Below are 21,158 nucleotides of genomic sequence, written 5' to 3' on the forward strand. Positions count from 1 at the left end.
TCCTGTTTTGTGGACAGCCAGGGAGGTCTGGCATTGCATCTTCCTTTTCTTGATCAGGGAAGTTTTACCCTGTGTTTTGTTTCTAGGAAGGGGGAGAGTTTTTGTTTGTTATTTTGGCCTTGGAGAGCCTGATGCTTTTAGCTTCCTGGCAGCTGTGTTTATTGTGAGTCTTTTCCTTTTTTTCCAGCTTTGTAAAAATAAACCTCGTCAATTCAGCAGCAGCTGTGTGGTTTTTGCGTGCGTTACACACTTTTCCCGTGTTGTTTTGCGTTTCTGTTTTGAGGGGCGTAACAGTCGTTAAATTCTTTCTACATGGTGTTCCTAATGTGAGTGAATAATCCAGCACAGCCAGTTTACAACATAGGACACATATTAAACAGGTCAATACTGATAGATAGATAGATAGATAGATAGATAGATAGATAGATAGATAGATAGATAGATAGATAGATAGATAGATAGATAGATAGATAGATAGATAGATAGATAGATAGATAGATAGATAGATAGATAGATAGATAGATAGATAGATAGATAGATAGATAGATAGATAGATAGATAGATAGATACTTTATTGATCCACAAAGCAAATTGTGTTAGAGCAGCATGATAAAAAGTGAAAATAGGGCCTTACACTATGAGACGGCGCAGGAACTTTTATATTTACAAAAGTGAAAAAGAAAAGTAAAAATTAAATTTGTTAAAAACAGTTAAAGTAAAACTGATATTGTGTATAATATGTTAGGGATTTTATACCTGACAGGAAAGTAAGGTCTCAGGTTATTCAGAAGAATAACAGCCCACCGACAACTCTGGATTATATGCTCATAAATATGCAAATGTAAAGATGTAGAAATAAGTAAATAGTGCGATGTTTGAGTATAAAACTTCTTTTTTTACAATGTACAATCTGAGAGACTGAAGTTGTTTACATGATATTGTGTGTTGATGTTCAGTCGCACAGATTTGTGCACACCTGGTTGTTTCCGTCACTTTGCTGGTAGATTCTTAATATCAGCAAATTAGGTTTAAGGTTTAATCTGATTTTTTTTTTATTACCTTTTTATTGTTGATTTTCAGTCAAATTGTCACTGGGGTGAAAAAAACGTTATTACCCCTAACAAGAGCAATAAAACCAGGAAAGCGTCAATGATCGTTTTATATTTCTATAAGTCTGATGATGGGATATTTTCTCTTTGAACAGCTCCTCCTAAGCCCACTGTGACCCTGCAGTCATCCTACACTCAGATATATGGAGGAGAAATATACAAAGATGCCACAGTCACTGTCAGATGTGAGATTCATGGAGGGGAAAGAGCTCAGTGGACGTATGAATGGAGAGGAGGCCAGAAAAACATACGTGGAACATCCAGTGTATATACAATCAACAGAGTTACTGAGTCTGATAGTGGAGGATACAGCTGCCGGGGTAGACGAGGTTCTTTCTGGACAGTGTGGAGTGACAGCACCTCATTGAAAGTAATAGGTAAGTTGGACATATTTCAAATATTTTAATTTGTACTGAACAATGTTTCATCAACTCAACCAAACGTTTTGTATTTCAACAGCACTGTAGGTTTATTTTGTGTTTAGGATCAAAAGTAGTTTAAAATATCTTTTAGTGTCATTATAAATATATTTAATAATCACTCAGTGAAACATCTGGAAAATATTTTGTTAGTTTGATGAAAGAATTCAGTCCAAATGTAATAATCCCAGTCACTCCCATCTTGACCTCATGGCTGCACATGTGGAGTTTATCACTGCAGATCAGTTACTTCCTTTGTTTTTAGCATTTTTACATTAATTCCTCGACGTTTCAGGTTTGGCTACAATATAACCTCATTTTATGTCACGGTTCGCTTGAGGACTCACACGCAGGACTCAGAGGCACAGTCAGTATTTCTTACAGTTCCACCAGGTGTATATACAAACAGTGCAGGGGATAGTGCTATATACAAAGCGGTGACAGGGAAAGGGCTCTGGGGAAATCCAGGTAGGGAAAAGACACTTGCTCCTCTTCTGGCTCTCTCTCCAAACACTCACACAAAAGGGAATCCACTCGGGGAATGGAGGGTCGGGTCCAGGGGATCTATGTACAGAAGGAAACACACGTTAGACGTTTTGCACAGGGCAGCAAAAGAGAACTTGCTCAGAGCCGGGCTGCACTGACGCGAGTCACACACAACGATCCAGCGATGAGTAGAAGCCACTCCCTGTCTTAAATGCTGGCTGCGCTGATGAGGCCCAGGTGTTTCCTCTTCAGAGGGGGCGTGGGCCGAGGGCGTGAACCCACCATGAGTTCCGCCCTGGCGAGAGAGCGAGAGAGAGAACACTACTAGTCAGCGGCCTGCTGATCCCCTGGCCGTGACATTTTATTAGAGACTGTTCTGCTACATTACAGGTTCCACTTAGATTCTTTCCTGTAATTGTTGTTAATGGCATTTGTTTATTTATTTATTTTAATTAATGAAAAATAAAGGTGTTCATGAGTGTCATAATATGTTTAATGATACGACAGCTAGAAGAACCTCCAGTGTAGAACAGATGCATTAGTGGATCAGTGGTTCAGTTCATGGAAAATCAGTCAGAGCCACAAGAACCTGTTTGTTATACAATAACTACAAGTGTGACAAGTGTGTCCCAAATCAGCAACTGCACCAGTTTCACATGATGACCTCATCACAACTTTTAGAAAATGTTTCTCAAATGATGATTTCTTCCAGTCTTCTTAATCTGCTGTCAACTCATGAAAAATAATCTGTAACTTTTTGGAATCTGAACAAAAACTGTGCAAAGTAAAGACTTTACCTTTTACATTTTACTGAAAATATTGTGTTACAGTTTGAAACTTTTATGTTGTGACTTTTTGTTATGTTTAACTTGTTTCTCTGTGAATCAGCTGTTTTGTAATGACTCTACTCTTATGTTATAAACAGCAGAGTTTTTATGTTTCTCTTCTAACTGGATCATTCTTATGTGAACAGTTCCCACTAAGCCCACTGTGACCCTGCAGCCATCCTGGACTCAGATATACAGCGGTGAGACAGTCACTGTCAGATGTGAGATTCAGGGAGGTGAAGGAGCTCAGTGGACGTATGAATGGACTCCTGCCAAGTTAAACACACCTCCAACATCCAGTGAATACAGAATCACAGTTACTGAGTCTGACAGTGGAGAATACAGCTGCCGGGGCAGAAGGGACTATTTGTTAACAGAGTGGAGTGATATCATCAGACTGACTGTATCATGTAAGTTGATCACATGACAGGACATTTTAATGTTCACCACACTTATTTATTTTTCAGGGAGTTGGCAACCCTAGGTGGTGGTGATGTGTTAGGGTTGCCAACTCCCTGAAAAATAAATAAAGGACACCTCGTGGCCAGGGCCAGGCAACCCAGTTCACCCTTCACAGTGTGGTGAATTTTGTAGCTCTTTTTTTTTGTGTGTGAAATTATTTTTTTAACCATTTGACTTGAATTTGATTTAAGCAGATGCATATTCTTTGTGATATGACCATATGGGAAACAAATGATCATTTAGCCATTTATTTTTAGCTCAAAATGACAACATTAACACAGTAAAACAGGTCTCTTTCTTAAACAGAAGCCTGTCATGCTTAACTTTTGAGAATATAAGTAAATCTTTCTTTAAAAGAACTCTGTCCTGCTTAACTTAAAATTATATAAATTAATAGAAAACAATAGAATGAAAAATATTCATGTAACATGTAACAGCATTTAGTACAATTGGCTTCAGTAGAGGCATTATTTCAGCTTTTGCTCCCGTTTGTTCCCATGATTACGCATCATAACTCATCATCATTATTCATCTATGTATTACTTTTATGTATTAGTGATCTATTTGTTGTAATCATCTATCCTTGCAGTTGTTTATTACACAAAATAAATTATATTATCACACTTCTGGCCACATAGCGCTGATATTCACTGCACATGCCCATATTAACCTTAACCAGAGGGTTTAAAAAAACAAACCAGTGTTTACATACCATATCTGCTTCTGCCGTGGCCTGGTGGACAAGAAATTGGTTAAGGGTTCCCCGAGCTTTCACGCCCCTCATGTTCTTCATGTGCCCACCACTAGAAGCATGCCTATGGAAAAAGTGCTCCGGCACACAGTGCAGTGCGCTTTATAGGTGTTATCGTGCATTTTCCCAGCCCAGTGTTTTCCTTTTCCCAGTCCTCCCTGTACTTTTGCAGCCTTTTTTTCTTTCTCTGGGCGAACAAACATTGCTGCTCTAATGCTGGGCTTACACTGTGCGATTTTAGGTCCATTTTGAGACGATTTTTGAGTCGTGCGACTGATTTGGTGATCAGCCCGATTTTGGCCTTCATCGTGCGTCGTGTAGTATACGTGGGGTAACGAGAAGTGATTAACACTTCGAGCAGCTCCCGATCATCAATCGCTCGTGAGCCGCTCACACTGCTCACGCGCAAACAGGTTAACGTCGGTGAAAAAGACGGAGCAGCTCGGCTGTGCAGCGTGTGATCTGGACACAAGCGATGGAGGCACAACTGGTAGAACTTTGGAAAGCTCATCCGAGCCTTTTCGATGTGGCATCACAAAATTATCACGACCACAACAACCGTTAAAATAGTTGGATTTACATTGCTGCTTAATCACAGCTGCCTGATCAATGTTTTTCATTAGCAATTTAGCAAAGTTGATGGTGGTGGTGTGTCTGTGTGAGTGAAAGAGAGAGAGAGCGAGCGACAGATTTTCTGTTATAACCTTCATTTTATGGAGGCACAGTGTGAGCACTCGGGTCGCATCAGAGCATCGGGCGGTATAGTGTGAGACCCTGCATCGTGACCTATGAACTTCTAACCCCTGCGAGTCAATCGTGCAGTTTGAGCAGGAGCTGAATAACGTGACTGAAAAAATCGCACAGTGTTTGCCCAGCTTTAGGTGTACTGTCGTCCGAGACTTGCACCGCAGTGTCGGCGTTTGTTTCCCTGTTGGCCATGCTTCTTGTTGTGGTCATCTGTTGTCTTCCGGTATTTTCTCCGTAAGCGACCTTTCCTCGACCAATGAGATGAGCGGTAATCTGACTTGTCATACTCGAATTGTCATAAGTGTGCTGTCAGCTCATTGGTCACAAAGCAGGAGAGGGGCTGGGAATTATGTTTTCAAACAAAGCGTTAATTCCATAAACATTTATAGACTACTTTTGATTCTCACTGTATTACGGGACAAAGTGCGTCCCTTATTAGCTCAATACGGGACGTGTACTTTTGTTTCTAAATACGGGACGATTCCGTATTTTAAGGGACGGTTGGCAACCCTATGATGTGTCCGGCTGCCAGCGGGAGAGCTGCAGCCGTTGAATGTACTGTTACAGCAACTGTGTGATTATTGTAAGAATAAATGATGCTGCAAAGCATGAAAATGCCATCGGGTCTGCCGTGGTGGCGATCTTTTTTTTTTTTTAATCTTAAGTGCAGGCAAACCAGTAAACAAATTAAAACAAATACTGTTGATAAACTAATACAAAAATTACAATTAAAATTATCAACAACAAAAACAAAAAAATATAATTAATATGTAAACAACTTAACAACCCCCAAAGTGTCTAAGTCACATGACGTGTCAGTGCAACACCGAAACATAAGAGTGGGGGAAGAGGGAGCAAAGTGCTCTCTGCTGTCACAGGAGTGGTGACCTGGTTGTTTCGTTTTTACCGAAAGCACAGCATAGCAAACAAGCAGAACTCAAAGTAAAGAATCGATCTCACCAGGCTAGTATCGATCCGATGCCGACTTGGGATCGATACTATCGATATTTGGATCGATCCGCCCACCACTAACAGAAAGAGCTGAACGCGCTGGGCAGAAATGAGAAGCGCAAGCAACACATTGCGAGCAAACGCAAATGCAAAAACAGAGCAAAAGGGGCTGCTATTGGTGTGTGTGTGGATAACAACAAACACTGAAATACATTTTTGCACGCAGCAATTCATTTTGTTCACTCAAATTTAGCTTTTCTTTCCTCAAAATCAAATTCTCCTCAAAATGCAACACTTGCACCTGCAAAGGTAGCACATGTGGGTACACTAGCATACTTTTCACAGGGCTGACACATCGAAGACATCGTTAACAGCTTCTACAATCACATAGAAGCTGTTTTATAAAGTTTTATAAATTTTATAAATTAGAAACCGGACTGTGAATCAAATTTAATTTGCACAATTCGAGACTCACCGGAGTTAATGTATTGCTCACACAATACATGAACTCTGTAGCTCAACACACATGGTAAATGGACTGGTTCTTTCTACTCTCCTGGAGTACTCAAAGCGCTCTATACAACACACCCATTCACACAGGCATTACTATCTATACTTTAAGTGCTTTCTAACTATCAATCATACGCATTCATACGCCATAACTATCTTGCCCAATGATATTTGGCATGCAAACTAGGGGAGCCAGGGATCGAACCACCAACCCTTCTGAGCTACAGCCACCCCACCACAGCAGTTTTGTGCATCTGCAAAACAAATTCAGTGCTCAAAAATGTGTTTCATGGGGTCCTTTTACCCTTTAAACACAGTGCAATATACAAAAAATTTTACCTTGCAGCATGCAGAGAGCTGCAGTGAAAGAAAGTTAACATGAGCAGTGCAGCGGTGCATTCATGGTACATGGGAAAACTCAATACTTCACTAAAGATAAAACAAAATTAAAATAAAATAACAACCAATAATCAATAATACATACCAGGACCAGGGTGAACTTTGAACTTGTAGGTTGGAAACAGAAGACACATAAATATACAACAGTTTCCAGTTTACATTAATTTATGCATCTGAAAACCAGAATAAAATATTTAAATAAAATTAAACAACAATATGTAAAAATCTCTCTCTGTCTAGTTCAGGTTAGTTTGAACTCTTACCTGTGTGAACTACAAGTTAACCTGTGTTAGCTCCTACAGGGCAGCTTTCTTTCAGCTGCTCTTCAAACTTTGATCAATATGAGTCGACTCAGTGGACTGGTGGAGTCGTATCACAGTTCAGAAGTGTGAGTCGGTTTCCTGATCTCTGGAATATGAGTTGATCCAGCAGGAACAGATGATTTCAGTGGAAGTTCAGATCTCCTAGGCGTGGATCACCGTCAAGATTCAACAGTCTCAGATTTCAGTTCTAAGATCTGCTCTCGGCTGATAAACCTGATCTGTTTTGCAACACAAACACTGGAGTCTTATTCCAGCATTCCTAACAGCTCAGCTGGAAATCACATCCAAACTGCTCCCTGCAATGGCATTGGTGAAGTTGACTGTGCATATTAGTGTGGTCTAAAGACATCTGTGCGACAGGAAATGTCAGCTTCCACAGCAAAAGAATATAAAACAACCTTACTAGGTCTCATCTTAGCTATCAGAGGCTTCAACATCAGATTTAGTAAAGAACACAAGGACATAACGTGCTAACTGACACCAAAGCAAACCAACTGTGACTCACCAAATCCCAATACACCAAAAACAAAAGTAAAGAACAACACCAATGAAATGATAACTGCTCACACTCATTTAGGAGCAATTCTCACATGTTCAAAATACAATCAGATCATATTGACCTGGGTTGCTTCCTCATTATTGATCAATAAACTCAGTCATGCTTCACATTAATTATTTGAAATGTGCATGTACGTAATAAATTAAAATACACAAAAGTAAATAAAACAAATTCACTGTTTTGATCAAAACAGAAATACAGAATATTTTGTGTGGCACAGTTTGTTTTATCTCAACTATGGTTTTGTGATATTTGATCATTTACATGTTTCCATCTTTAAATTGTTCTGATTCAGTCATTTTTACTTTTATGTTCTTGTTCTAAACTGAACTGCAGCGAAACCAAAGGCTGAACTGAGAGCTGATAACACAGCTGTTCCAGTAGGGGGCAGTGTGACCCTGACCTGCTCTGTGAACCCACCATCATCATCATCACCATCATCATCATATGGATGGAAATACTACTGGTACACAGATGGCAAATCTTATCAACCTGTGACAAATGAACAAATCAGTGTCTCAGAGGGAGGACGCTACTGGTGCAGAGGAGGAAGAGGAGAACCAGTTTACTACACAGAGTGGAGCCAGTTAGTCAGGATTGACACAACTGGTGAGTTTAAATGTAACTTCCTACAAAGCACTACATCTGATGGTAGTTGTACCTTTTGTCTTTCATGTGTTTTTATTGTACTTTCTTGAACATTAACAGTCCCAATCAGACCTGTTGTGACTCTGTATCCAAACTGGTCTGAGATATACAGAGGAGAGACGATCACTGTCAGATGTGAGATCCATGGAGGAGACACTGAGTGGGATTATGAGTGGAAAACAAACAGCATCAGAAAACCTCCAAATCAAAATGAATACAGGATTAGATCTGCTTCATCATCCAACAGTGGAAACTATCGCTGTAAGGGCCGAATGAAAAGTTCACAGCATGAAACAACAGAGTGGAGTGATTCAGTCACACTGACAGTTTCTGACAGTAAGTCATGTTTGCTTTAAGCTGTTTGAACACTTTGTAAAATGTGTTTCTGTTCATATAGACTGAGATTATTATTTTTTGTATAAACTGAGCTCACTGTTCAGAGACTGTACTACATGTTCACTGAGAGAAAATCTTTGTTGAACAGATGAACCCCGTCCTGTCCTCACTGTGTCTCCATCATGGCTGAGTCCTGGAGCCTCAGTAACTCTGAACTGTGAGGTTGAACATCCGTCTGCAGGATGGAGCTTCTACTGGTATAAAGCTGTTCCTGATCTATCAGAGAAATCCTCCAGTTATGAGCTGCTACCTGGTGGCAATAGGACTGCAAACAACTCCTACATCATTCATGGACAGACACACACAGCAGGATATGTGTGCAGAGCTGGAAGAGGAGACCCAGAGTATCACACTGATCACAGTCAACCAAAGTTTGTCTGGTCTGCAGGTCAGTTTGTTTCTCTCTGTCCTTTCAATGAGCTCATGTTAGGTCATCATTTTTATTCACCAGCATTTAGACCATTAAAATCTCATCTCCATGACAACCATCGATATCTGTGTACATTAAAACTCCTCAAAAGAAGAACTGAACTGAATATTTTCCTTTCTCTCTGTGATCAAACCAAACTGAATTTCCTTGTTTCCTTTTCTTATTTCTCAGTTTTTATGTAATGTGATAACATGAAAAACAAAAGACATCTATGAGATTTTAAATGTTTTGATATTTAAACTCATGTTTCTGTTTGTACTGATTATTTTTACTTAGTGCACAGACAGGATTTACACAGTTAAGACTCTTTGTTTGGTGCTCAGGTAGGTGTTCAGATAAAAAAGTCAAATATAGTTAATAAAGAAACAAAGATGTCAGCAGGCAGGTTAACAGCTCTGACAAATACAAGACAAACACTGACTACAGATGGACGCTAGAAGAAGACGTCACAAATAACAGCTGCTGTTATTGTTCATTTAAAATATACTTCAAAGGTTTTTAGTTTTGGTCCTGCTGCTGCAAAATATCTCACTGTAGAAGGAATCTGTGAAACAGACAATATCACAGAATTATGACAGAAACATTACAGCAAATGACTGAAGTGTGTTCAGAGTGATCTGTATCAGGTGGATGATGCTGAGAGTGATGACTCAAAGCTCATGATGTCACATGACGTGTACCAAGCTCTACATGAGCTGCCAGCAGATAAAGCATGTGGGTTAGATCATCTTAAACATGTCAGTATTCGGCTCCTTTGTTTTCCACTGATTTGACTGTCTGTGTGATTTAGGGCTTGTTGTCAGACTCAGTGTTGTCTCACCAAACAAACACTTTATCATTTTGAACTATTAAATTTGATCTTCAAAACAAAAGCTTCAAACAAACAAATATTTTCACTGTGATATTTTGAATCCTAACATCTGTGAGCTTTGTCTCTTCACTGCATGTTGTTTCCAGATGTTCATTCAGCAGCGTCTCTCACAGTGAGTCCTGACAGAGTGCAACACTTCACCTCTGACTCTGTCTCACTGACCTGTGAGGGAAACTTCACTGAGTGGAGAGTGAGGAAGTTCTCTGAGGACGGCCGACTCTCTGACTGTAGGAGAATGACTGGATCCACATGTAACTTCAACACATCAAAGTCAGATACTGGAGTGTACTGGTGTGAGTCTGGATCAGGAGAGTTCAGCAGTGCAGTCAACATCACTGTACAGAGTATGTTATTATACATTTACTTCTTGGATCTGAATGATTTAGACGTCACATGAACATTTGTCTCAGCTTTGCTGTATGTGAAGTAATTCTATGTGGCAACACAAACAAAAATGAGAATTTCAGACAGTTTCAGGCAACAAAGCATCAAAATATTCTTGGTTGTTTGTCTAATTTCATCCTTTCATAATCCAGTTTGTCATAATTTGCCAACAGTATTTTTTATTTTCTCTGTCAGAATAAAACTCAACAAAGCTCAACATCTCTGTCGTCACATTAGATGAACCTTTAATGTCTCAATTCAGAGAAATTTGTGAAACACATCATGCAAAATAACACAAACATACAAACATTTACAATTTCACCTTTAACCATTCAATAATGTCACCGTCAATAATTTGACTCCTGCAGGGAACATCCCAACTATATTTCCAGTCCTCATAATCACTCAGAAAACCAGGTCTGCATGTAGATCAAGAGACAAGACTCACAGCTTTTTCTAAAGGTTTGCACCAGCTGGTCTGACTGAAACAATTGTGTGTGATTGTGTCACAGATGATGATGTTCCTATCCTGGTGAGTCCTGTTCATCCTGTGACTGAGGGAGCTTCTGTTAGTCTGAGCTGCAGTTTGAGAACACAAAAAATACTTTCCAATGTGTTTTTCTATCACAATGACAAACTTATTCAAAATGATCCCCGAGGGGAGCTGAAGATCTCTGCAGTGTCAAAGTCTGATGAAGGTTTCTACAAGTGTCAGTACTCAGGAAGAGAGTCAGCACAGAGCTGGATGTCAGTTAAAGGTGAGCAGGAACAAAACAGTGTGTCTTTCTGTAAATGAGTTTCATGACTGAGAAATAACATCATATTATCTCTTTTAATGTTTGAAGCCACCTGGGTCTATTTTGTAAGAACTTTTATAAAACTATTATATAATATCTCTATATTGTCAGGTTTAATATTGTTGTGGTTCAGGACTCATGTGTGGGACTCAGGTGAAAACAGCAGAGGATGTAATGAGTGAAAGTTTACTCAAACAAAGGATAAATAATTTAACACATCAGATTGTGAGCTTTGACTTGGTCAACAAGAACAAAACATAAATGAACCTAAACTTAATGAGTGAGTCCTACAAAAACATCTTAACTGAGGTGAGAGAGACAGGCCAGAGGAGCGGACATAACAGCGTGAGGGCGGCAGATCTGTGGGAGAGGAGAGAGCAGTTAGGGCAGGAAATCTGAGAGAATGTGACAAGACAGAGAGTGTTCATAAAGTGGCTGCAACAATGCCTTACTTGGAGTCCAGACTAGCTGGGGGTAAAGGATAAAGCAGAGGTCTGTGGAAACTGTTGAACGATGGGCAGGCAGGCAAGTGAGGAAGAGGCTCCGAGGGGGGCAGCAGTGGTGGTGAATAGGGGGGCAATGATCCAAGGTGGCAGGCGTCTGACTGGAGGTGAATGTTGGCATGAAAACGAATCTTGAAGCAGGAAGAAACTGAAACAAGGGGAAAATCTGTTAGCATACAAACCTTATTTTCCTAGAAAGGATCCCAGCAGACCTGCCTGGTTACCTCACTGAAATATTCATTATTGTTTGTTGTTACAGTAACTGTGTCAGGAGCTGACAGCTCTTCATCTCCTGTGTGGTTGATGGTTGGACTGGTTTGTGGAGTCTCTCTCATTATTATTCTCCTGCTCTTGTTGTATCGCTGCAGACAGTCCAAGTGTAAGAGCCTCTTCTTTTCATGCTGTATTAGAGAGTTTATTTACTACATACACTTTAATTATTCACACATATACATGTATTCTGATCTCATGACACAAAATATCAGTGGAACAATTTATACATGACAAACATGTGTAATAACATTTGTCTCTTTCACAGATTCCTGCTTCACCAGGTTGGTAAAATACTTTTTATTATTATTTTAAACAAACATCAGTTACTTTTGAGTTTATTGTGTTTATTTCCTGTTTCAGGTCGATCCAGTCTGAGAGTCACAGTCCGGGCTCCTCCACAAATCATGGAGTCAACCAGAATGAAACTCATGTGTACGACTCTGTTCATCCTGGTCAGTATTTAATCCATCTTTATTATCATTATTAATATTGACTTTCAAAATCAGTCTTAATTAACAGGAACAGTTTTTAGGCTCATTTTGTGCTCAGCAGCTTTTCAAAGAATGTTCGTCAAAATCTAGTTGGACAAACATCCAAACAGCCAGCTGACACATGAACATAAAATGAGAAATAAACAGGATTTTACAACCTGATTGTGTCTTTAAGTCGACTGAAAGAATCCAATGTTGTTGTTTAATATCATAACAACACAAACAGTAACAACATGGTTTGAAAATATGTCATAGTCCTGGTTTTGACTTAAACATAATTATTTAATCTTTAGTTTTTTATTCAATGATTAATTTGACCCTGTCTTTTTTTAGGTACCAATCACATCTATGACTCAGTTACGCCGGTTGAAGACAACAGAAATGGTGCAGTATATTTGTTGAAAAACACAGAGAATTTAGAGAAGAAACTTGTTTTTGATTTAATGAAACTAATTCCATGTGAAATGTTTACAATCCTGTAACTAAAATACGAACATTTCAGGATCAGATGAACATCAAGATGTCACATACGCTCTTATTGAACTTAAAAACTTTGAAAAGAAGCGTAAGTACATAAAACATGTGCAGTTTAAAATTAATAAATGTAAATGTAATGTAAAAACACAATAAATAAACATTTTAAAAAATTTGACAGTTAATTATTTCCTTATGTCCAACAATCTGATCATCTTCACAGGGAAGCATCATAAACCAGAGCAGAGTGCTGTTTACTCTGAGGTGAAGACGGGAGCTGCAGGTACAGTCACAACAGTCTCATTCAGTGTTTGTGTGCTTGTGTAGCCACTAGGTAACAAAAGCTCAACACTGCGCCTAGCATCCTGGAGCACTTCTGTTGTCTTTTGTACATGTTTGGAGTTTTTACGTGTTTTGAAGTTTATACGTGCTGCTTTGTCTGTAGGGGCCACCGTAAATATACTTTTATTTATTCACTCCACAGAAAATGTAATAAATAAATCATATAATACAAAAATCAACTATTCACATTTCAACTTTTAACTGTTTAAATTTTCAGCTTTTTCCTTTTAAAGCAGGGGTGTCAAACTCAATTGCACAGGGGGCCAAAACTCAAGGCACACTTTAGGTTGCAGGCCAAACAAGATAAACATTTATTGAACACACTAAAACAATGTTTTTAAACATAAATATGAATAAAAACAGACAGGAATATTATTCCAGATTAAATAAACTTAAAAATAATAAACTTTAAATTTAAATATTTTGCTCTTCATGAAAATATATCCTGTCAAAATTATGCAAGTTAGAAATATGAACATGCTGCCAAAAACCCCAGAAAAAATAAATGAAAGCATACACAAGGTTGGAGCCGCATGTAGACGGAGGAATGGAACTAATAAACTGTGCGGGCCATTCAGTGTCGTACTTTCCCTGAGTGTATCATTACTCTGCAGCTCCATCTGAATCTGCACAGGTGCAGTTCAGCAAAGTCCGCTGACTTGGTTCAACATTACTTGGCAACAGGGAAAGTGAGGCAGGTTGCACTGGTGCATTTGTGACAGCTTCACTTGAAATGCCTTCACCGCATCATACATGCCATGTCCATGAACTGACAGATTTCCTTGCTGAGCTCAAAAACTCTATTGAGAATTTTTATCCCAACTCAGCCAACAGAACTCTGTATGATGAGAAATCTCGGCAAACTCTGAATCTATTTCACAGGTAAAAGACTGAAATTGACGGTGATTTAAACTTTTAGCTCAGATAATACACTGAACAAAAATATAAACGCAACACCTTTGTTACTGCTCCCATTCCCCATGGGATGGACGTAGAGACATAAAAAACATTCCAGATACACAATATAACCATCCCTCCCAAACAGTGGTCACAAATCAGTCCAAATGTGTGGTAGTGGGCACATCTGCTATATTGAGATAATCCATCCCACCTCACAGGTGTGCCACATCAGGATGCTGATCTGACATCATGAGTAGTGCACAGGTGTACCTCAGACTGCCCACAACAAAAGGCCACCCTGGAATGTGCAGTTTTTTGCGCTATTGGGGGTCTGGGGACCCAGAACCGGTCAGTATCTGGTGTGACCACCATTTACCTCATGCAGTGCAACACATCGTCGCATGGAGTCTATCAGATTGTCAATTGTGGCCATAATTTTGTCGCAAAATACCCCACAAGAATGGCGCTCCCCAGTGGCTGCAGCCAGACCCTTCTCCAAAATATGGCAGACGGCAGAAGGGAGCTGCCGAAGAGAACTGTCCGCACTTCTCGTACTTATAGTACGCACCGTACGTAGTACGCGTAGTGCGCGTAGTGTGCGTACTTCAAGCGTGCAGACCCTGAATTGGGACACAGCCGTTGTTGTCCCTGGCTCTCTTTCTCTGGCTGTGTCCCAATTCAGGGTCTGCACGCTTGAAGTACGCACACTACGCGCACTACGTACGGTGCGTACTATAAGTACGAGAAGCTATGACTTGTGGGATATAGCCTATGGGAACACGAAGCGTACACCAGACCACGCTTGATATTTGCAGAAATCGACGGCACATTTGGAGTATGCATTTGAAGTATGCATTTGAAGTACACGTCGAATTGGGACAGCCGTCGTCGCGTGGCGGTGACGTGATCGCATTCAAAATGCGTACTTCAAGCGTGCGGTCTCTTAATTGGGACACGGTCTCTGTCTCTCCCTCCCGCTCTGTTCCTGTGCTACTTTGCGTGTAACTACCGCCGCTTCTCCCTCTTCCCAGCCCAAAGCACAAGGCTCGCATACGGAGTGAAGCGGAAAAAAAGTGCGAGAGAGAGGGTGAGAGAAAGAAGGAAAAAAAAACCCATGGCTCGCGTCGTTCACGTCAACGACCTGGCTCTAAGGGCCGTTTTGTTCGCGACCAACACATCACTAATTTGTTGGGTTGCCTTTCACATAAGTCCTTAATCTTGGAGGCAAAAAGTCCACTTTTCATCTGGATTTACTGAATCACAGCATCCATGGCTTCTGAACCAGACCACCAATCACATAACCAAAGACCATCAAATAACACATAATCTGAGTGTGCTCGATCACTGGAGGCCCAGCAGAGCACTTTATACGCTGTTTTTTTGATACAGGAAAGTATCAGATGTGCCAATAGCATGGAAACGTGTGTATGTGGAATAGATGTAGGGCATATAAAATATGAGTAAGGGATGAAAGAAGGGAGTGATGCAGACGGGCAGATGAGTATAAATGGAGCTGTTTGGAAAGGTTCAAGGTTCTTTATGTAGTTTGCTAAAGATGAGTAATATCGGAAGAAAGCACTGTGGAGTCACAGTCAAAATTTTCAGTTGCCCAATCACTGTGGACTTATCAAGTGAAATTATCATTTTTTTGTCTCTCAAAAGAGTTGGAAGACTTTGTACCGTGTTACTCCTTCCTCATTTGGACTTTCTAATCAGACTTGATCTGCAGAGTTTAAATCCACATGTGTCCAACAGCTCTGTGTCATATATCTGCTGATCAAATGTATCCTGAGCTCTGACTTCTCTCCTAGAGGACAGTCTCATGTATGCTGAGGTCAAACGCCCCAAAAAAGACAAAGCCAAGAAGAAAGCAGGTAAACAAAGTCTGCCATCACCTCCAATGAATGTTGTTCAACATGTTTATCTGGTCTTAAAATCTTCTTTCCACTCACAGGAAAATCAAGTCCTGCAGCTGATGCAGCAGTTTATTCTGAAGTCACGTTAGGAAGCTTTCCTGGTAATTATGCTGCCATGCAGGATGAGTTAAGTTATTCAAGTTATTAAATTGCGAACATCCTGAAACTTGGACATTTGTGTTCTTTGTGTGTTTGTCTTACAGGTCAGTGAGGAGAGCTGCAGCAGCAAAAAGAAGCATTTTATGAATCCACTGTTGCTCCTCTGCTGCCCAAATATCAGACACGCTCACTTTTTAGTGTTTATGAAGATGATATTGAATAATAAAATGATATATAGTTGGTACTGTGTTTTAGCATAAAGCACACAGAGATGTGTCCTGTTTCAGAGTCATGCTCTTTATATTTAGCTGATATTTTTATTCATTGTTGAGCTTTTGTATAAAACTTTGAATGTATCCTGTTCCACAGATAAAAAAGTCTGTGATTTTTAGTAACTGATAGCAGCAACTTAAAGTCAGCAGAGTTGCATTAGGAAGTGCTGGTATAAACACCCACAAATACTTTTACTGTCTGAGTGCAAAGATCTATATTGTGTAAAAAAACAATTAGTTGGTATAAAAACATGAAAAAGCTCCGTCTGCTTCATGATTCATTTAATGTCAGATACTTTTATTGTAGTTTTAGTGTATCTCGTATTTTAATCTGAAGCTGTGAATGTTATTTTTTTGTTTTTAATGTTGTTTGCTGTTCTCACTTTTTCTGAATTTTACATAGTTTTTTTAAAGTTATTTATTTTGAATGTAGAGCACTGTGATCAGCTCTGTTGTTTTGAACATAGTATATAAATACATTTGACTTTGACTCCACTTTCTCTTGTATTTTAATCTGAGTAAAGATTAAAGATTGTTTGGGCTTGATTACATTTCTTGGCTTTATGATTTCCTTTAAAGCTTTTAAAGCTTTTTGGAGCTGTATTGTGATACGCAGTGCTCTCCATTTAGAAGTACTTTGAATTCGTGTATGTACACATTCCTGCTATTATTAATTACTAATTATTGAAGAAAGAAAAGTCTGATCATTAAAACAAGTTGGTTAGGTCGCAGTGGATATTTGTGTCCAGAGCTCTGCGAGTTGATGATCCAGTCATGGCCTTTGATGATGTTGAGCATCACTCGCTGTCCTGTGCTTGTCCCACATGTGGCTTTCTAGAGGAACAGAACACAGCTGGGTGCGAAAACATCGTCAGTACACACTGTGAGGTGCAGCTCTGCATTATTTGTCTGTTTGTTTTTAAAATATTATTACTCCTCCATCCAGAAGCAGACGTGGACAGGTCACCACTGTGTCACATGACTAACTCACAGAGACACACAAACATTCAAACACCACGGCACAGGAGTTTTACTTTGTTTGTTGTTAGACTAGAATAGAATTATTGTCATTGCACATGTCACAAATAAAAGGCAACAAAATGCAGTATTGTTGTTGTTTTGTAGCATCTTAAAATACACTATGTAAGTTTTGGTATTATTTCCCAACATGTACTGTGTAACTTTTATGAATTTATGAAGATATTGAATTTAACTGTAGTGAAACCCTAAACTCAGAGATCCTGGTGTAACTCTACAGATCTCCTCTGGAACCAAACTTTATTTTTGACTTGTTTGAGAAAATACTCACATAAACACAATTTTAAGTCTAATTTTCAGGTTTGGCCACATTTCATTGACTCATTTTATTAGTGACTGGTCTGCTATATTATTCATCTTCAAACTGAGCGTCAGGAAGAAAGGTGATTGAATGTGACATGGCTGACAGGCTGGTCTGGGTTATCTGGGTTTACTAGTAAAAGACCATAAAGGAGAAAATCCCCAGTGAGTGGCAGGTATCTGGGTGAAAATGCCTTGTTGATGTCAGGAGAATGACCAAACTACTTTAAGCCAATAGTTTAAGGTTTTGCCACTGAGCAGGGAAGCAGGACTGAATAGCTGCACTTTCTTAGCAGAAACAGGGAATTTTTTACAAGTGAAAATGGTGAAAAAAAAAAAAAAACCAGTTAAAAAAGTGACATCCACAGCAGTGTAATCCCCAGCTCCTGGTCTGATTCTCCAAATACAAAAAACATCCTTCCACAGCTTTTCCAGAACTACTTAAAAAAAAAGTCTCTGAGCTTTCCCCTCCTCAAGATTCCTGGACATAAAGGAGAAAACGGGTAAGTAATTTTAAAAACACAAGTCTTGACTTACAAGCCAGAGTGAATCTGACTGTTTGTCCTACAATGATCCAGCATCAACTGAAGCTCTGCACTCTGCAACCCAGAGGTGGAAACCCTCCTCACTGTCCCAAAACTACACAAATATGAGAACACCAGAACAGACACACACACACACACACACAATGGCTGCATGACTGGCAGGACTCTTGTGAACCACACTGTTTACACAGATGATCTTGTGGTCTTTAGTCCTCATAGTGCTGGTCTCCTGCAGCGCCTTCACGCATGTTCTGCTTCTAGTGTGGTGATATCAGACATATCCAAATGATTGACTTTTGGTTTTGTTTGTTTGTTTGTTTGTTTTTATCCTGAAATAAAGCGGGCACTTGTACGTACAGACAGGTTTTTGAAAGACAAAATTATGGGATTTGTGAAGCTAAACTTGATAAATGTTACGTGTGGTCAGATTGCTTCTTATTTGTGTGTGGATTGAAGTAATTATAATAAAATTGAAATTGCTTGTCTATTTGCCTAACAATTCCTCTTATCATGCATTGTGGCAAAGGATGAAAATAGTAGTGCACTCCAGAGTGTGAATATGGACATTACTCTTATTTTTATTGCATAAATGGACAAGAGCGTGATAGTAAAGCACAACCTGTCATGCTTCCAGAATAGAAAATAACTGCACTATGCTGGCAACACAACTTTGGCTCTGTCAAAGCATCTGCACACAGACAGCATGCTAATGCTAACCTAGCCAAGAACCAAGAGTGATGTTAAAGCTGAGTGAATGCTGACCCCAGGACCCGAACTTCAAAAGGTAACAAACAGAGGAGCAGTCAGACTGCAGCGTCTGTTTCTACCTGTTCATGTTTCTACAGAGAATCACCATCAAGATATCAAGATCGCGTCTCTCTGTACTGGTTTTCATCTTTGCTTGGTGCTGTCGACTTTAAGGTTCATTCCTGAATACTAAGAGAAAAATTATATTTGTGTCCTCATTAGGACAGGGATTTGTGTTGGTGTGTGACTGTAACCTCAGGTTTGTATTGTTAAATGGAGATTATTAGCTTGTGTATTTCAGGTTATTTTATAGAGTAACATTTTGCATTACTTTTAATGCAAAATGTTTTAGTGTAACAAGTGTAATTCATTACTTTTTTGAGTAACAACACTGATCACAACAAAGAGGGAAAATACCTCCAACATACACAAACATTTGATCACAGAGCGTGGAGCTCTTTTTTGTGATAAATGTATTTTATTTGCTTTTTAAATCACCAGTAGACCTTATTTTTGACCTTATAAACAACTTTTTTTAGTTTAATTTAGTTTTCATAGAAAGGTGGTCCTCACAGAGACTACAAACATCGTCTCTGCTTGCCGTACAAGTCACAGGACGCCCCCGATACTATATCTATGTCATATTATTATTCAATATCATCTTAACAAAAGTGACAAAAAACTGAGTGTGTCTGATATTTGGGCAGCAGAGGAGCAACAGTGGATTCATAAAATGCTTCTTTTTGCTGCTGCAGCTCTCCTCACTGACCTGTAAGACAAACACACAAAGAACACAAATGTCCAAGTTTCAGGATGTTCGCCATTTAATAACTTGAAGAATAACTCATCCTGCACAGAAGCATAATTACCAGGAAAGCTTCCTGATGTGACTTCAGAATAAACTGCTGCATCAGCTGCAGGACTTGATTTTCCTGTGAGTGGAAAGAAGATTTTAAGACCAGATAAACATGTTGCACAACATTCACTGGAGGTGATGGCAGACTTTGTTTACCTGCTTTCTTCTTGGCTTTTTCATTTTTGGGGTGTTTGACCTCAGCATACATCAGACTGTCCTCTAAAAGAGAAGTCAGAGCTCAGGATACATTTGATCAGCAGGTATATGATACAGAGATGTTGGACATGTGGACTTAGAAGTCGATTTAAACTCCTGACAAGTACAATACATTTAAAAAAATAAAAATAAAAATCAACTGTTAGCAGCGACACTTCAGCTTGTGTCTTATTTGTGTGTGTGAGTGGATGGAGGCTAATAAACTCTGGCTGTCTGAACTCAGATGCATCTGATACTCATTGCACTCACTGCTGTGTTGAAATCCAGCTCTCCCAGGTACTCATTGCCAGACTGTTGAACTACTCAGTTGGTAGCATCACTAAGACCACATGACTTGTGATGTTTATATACTCACCTGCTAAACTAAGCAGCCTTACCTACCGAGTCTGTCTTCTTTGTCTGAGATCCATTCTGGCACATCAGGCATCTGCAGAGACTTACCTGAGAGCTGAGTCATACCAAGTTTAGAATTTATGGAGCTTTTGACACACTAACCTGTTAGCAGAACTAAATATGTCCATGATGGAGACATTTGGAAAAAGTCACCTCTGAACTGACTTAAGTGATTGTGAGATGAACCTGTTAAACTTTCGACAACCGATCTGATGAAGAGACTGAACTCACACCTTGGAAGAAGCTGTTTTTATTGTTCTTTGCAAACATTCTGACCTGCTGTGTTGGTCGCAAATTGGTCGCACTCGAGAGCCCTGCATGTGATTGAAAAACTGCATCTTGTGTTGTCAGGGGTTGGAAGTATTTTTCATTTCTGTACCAGTAGTATTTCCATCTAGAAGAAGATGATGATGATGATGATGGGCTCACAGAGCAATTCAAGGTCACACTGCCCCCTATTGGAACAGCTGTCCTATCAGCACCAAGTCTTGCCTTTGGTTTATCTGTAGTTCATTTTAGAACAATAACATAAAAGTAAATGACTGAATCAGAACAATTTAAAGAACTGGGTGGAAATATGTAAATGATAAAATGCCATGAAACGATTAGGGTGTCACAGCACCCTCTCTTGGAACACCAACTTTTAGATAATAAACCACAATTGAATTTTATACTATAAAATTTTAATTTTATTCTGCCAAAAATGTTCACATTAAATTATATT

General features: G+C 39.4%; 1 pseudogene across 1 annotated transcript; it reads left to right on the forward strand.

Moving 5' to 3' along the window:
• Positions 1 to 1,269: 1,269 nt before the first annotated feature.
• Positions 1,270 to 17,425, forward strand: LOC146714758 (Fc receptor-like protein 5; annotated as a pseudogene). The gene is made up of 15 exons (XR_014916601.1): positions 1,270 to 1,486; positions 2,988 to 3,251; positions 7,880 to 8,152; positions 8,252 to 8,527; positions 8,676 to 8,975; positions 9,975 to 10,232; positions 10,785 to 11,030; positions 11,832 to 12,126; positions 12,206 to 12,297; positions 12,670 to 12,720; positions 12,839 to 12,901; positions 13,034 to 13,093; positions 15,864 to 15,926; positions 16,007 to 16,069; positions 16,172 to 17,425. The product of XR_014916601.1 is annotated as an Fc receptor-like protein 5 (transcript).
• The last annotated feature ends 3,733 nt before the right edge of the window (positions 17,426 to 21,158 follow it).

This window comes from Copadichromis virginalis, linkage group LG3, assembly GCF_057382275.1.
Source record: "Copadichromis virginalis isolate Kocher_CV1m ecotype Utaka linkage group LG3, C_Virginalis_male_GT1.1, whole genome shotgun sequence".
Taxonomy (NCBI): Eukaryota; Metazoa; Chordata; class Actinopteri; order Cichliformes; family Cichlidae; genus Copadichromis; species Copadichromis virginalis.